Source organism: Chaetura pelagica, unplaced genomic scaffold (assembly GCF_000747805.2).
Source record: "Chaetura pelagica isolate M959 unplaced genomic scaffold, ChaPel_1.0 scaffold528, whole genome shotgun sequence".
Classification (NCBI taxonomy): Eukaryota; Metazoa; Chordata; class Aves; order Apodiformes; family Apodidae; genus Chaetura; species Chaetura pelagica.
In genome coordinates this window covers 486,356-488,506 of record NW_009954306.1, presented here as the reverse complement: position 1 = coordinate 488,506, position 2,151 = coordinate 486,356, and positions in this window count along the sequence as shown.

Sequence of the window (2,151 nt, the reverse complement as noted above, 5' to 3'; positions counted from 1 at the left end):
GGTTTGTGTCGGAGCCCCTGAGGGAGCAGCGGGGACCCCGCGTGTTCCTGCTCTGGGCACGGGGAGAAGGGAAAGTGTTGCTTTTCTGTAGGGCTGACACGGGGTTTTGGTGGGAAGTGCCGTGTTGGTGGTTCCGAGCTGCCTGGCCCGGCCCCCGGGTCTGGCCCTGGTCAAACCTCCCCCCGGGTCAAACCTCCCCCCGGGTCAGAAAAGCAGAACCACAGGCCCGATTCCCCATCTCGCTGCCCCCCAGCCAGCCCAGCACTGAGCCCGTGTCTGTTTCCCAGCTCCCGTGGAGCACAAGGAGGGTGAAGCTTTAGTGGCCTCGGGCGTGGGAGCTGAGGGGGTTTTGTTGTTGCGTTTTTCCTTGAAAAGCTCCTTTCTGTTCTTCTTTCTATTTTTAATATAAATTAATAATGATAAATAATAATAATAAATAAGAATAAATATAAATAAACATAAATAAAGCACGTGTCACCCTGCTGATAAAGGTTCTTTGGAACAGGGCAGTGGGAAGGGCAGGACAAGTGAAGCAAGAGAAAGTCAGAAATAATCCCTAGGGAGGCACTGGGAACAGCCTGGGAAACAATGGGACAGTCAGTAAGAAGTGCTGTGGTGCTGGAGAGCAAAATGGGGCAGAATCAGGACATCTGACATTGGATGGGTGTTGGATTGTTGTTGGCTTCCCCCCCACCCTGCACACATCCCCCCTGGGCAGGTGGGAGGCCCTGGGGTGTTTGGGGAATGTCACCTGAAATCCATGGGGGTGCCAGGAGCTGAGGGTGTGGGTGACACTTCCCCTAAAGATGGGGCTGGAAACGTGTTTTGTGTGTGCTTGGGTTTTGCTACAGGATTAAAACCAAGAGCAAAAAGCTCAGGTTGAAAGTAGAGCTGTGGGTGTTGAAGATCAGGGAGATATTTAGTGCAGGAGGAACAAACCTGATGGCAGAGGAACCTGCCAGCAATGGGCAGGAGGGAGGTAAAGGACTTGATGTGGAGGCTGTTTGGAGGAGGTGCTGCTTGTTTAAGTGTCCAACAGTGCTATGGAAAAAGACCTTTGTCCTTTCTGGGAACAGCTGGGATATGCTCCCTGTTTTCCTCATTCCATTCCTTCTGAGAAAACACAAACCTGTTGGAGTTGGACAGTGTAGGAAGCCTGTTCTCTGCATTTTTTTCTGGGAATCCTGGAATCCCAGACTGGTTTGGGTTGGAAAGGACCTTAAAGATGATCCAGTTCCAACCCCCTGCACGGGCAGGGACACCTCCCACTGGAGGAGCAGGGTCAAGGCTGTGGGTGAGCAGACCCAGTGGGTCCTGCTGGGAGGGTCTTGTCAGGCCCTGGCAAGTGGCTCTGCAGCAAGTCAGGGACACGTTGGCAGGGCTAGAGCCAGGCTTCACCTCCTGAGAAGTTGAGCTCCACGGTGCAAAGCAGGTTGGCTCTGCCCCTCTTCCTGGGCCTCTATAACTCCTGGCAGCAAAACCAGGGGGGATTGGCTCCAAGGCCTGAGGAAATTGCAGGGTCTGGCTTTGGGGTCACTAAATAAAGCTCTGCCCTGGCAGCTGGACAGACAAGAGACTACACTTTTTAGCTCCTTGTTGTGTTGTGTTTGTTTTTGGTTACCTCATCCACTAACCACCCCACGCCCTTGCCATGCTCCCTCTGAGTCATGCCTCGAGGTGCCTCAGGACTGACAGCTCCATTTCAGTCTTTTTTCCAGTGCTTTCTTATTTTATTTTTGCAGAATGAGTCTATTGCAAAACATGTGGCTGGTTGAAAAGCTGCTTTGTTCCCTTCTGGTTTGGGTTGATTTGCTGGTGTCTCTGTTTAGAAATAGCTGGACCTCAGACATCTCCCTGCTGGAAGTGGGATCTCTCTGCAAAATTAGAGCTGGTTTACAGCTTATATATTGTTCTGGGTTTTCTATCTTGTTTTAAACACAAGTTCTACCTTAGCTTTCAAAACCCCTGTTGCAGCTTTTGATCTTTAGGCTTCAACACCAAGCTTAGGGTGGAAAGATTTAATTTCACAACAAAGATGCCTTCTGGTTAGTGCAGGTTTGACACTTGTTTCTCTTAAGAAACTTGACCCGTGTCTCTCTGACTCATGTCATGCAGTTTGCTCTGAATTTTTTGCTGTGTTCTCTGTTTTCC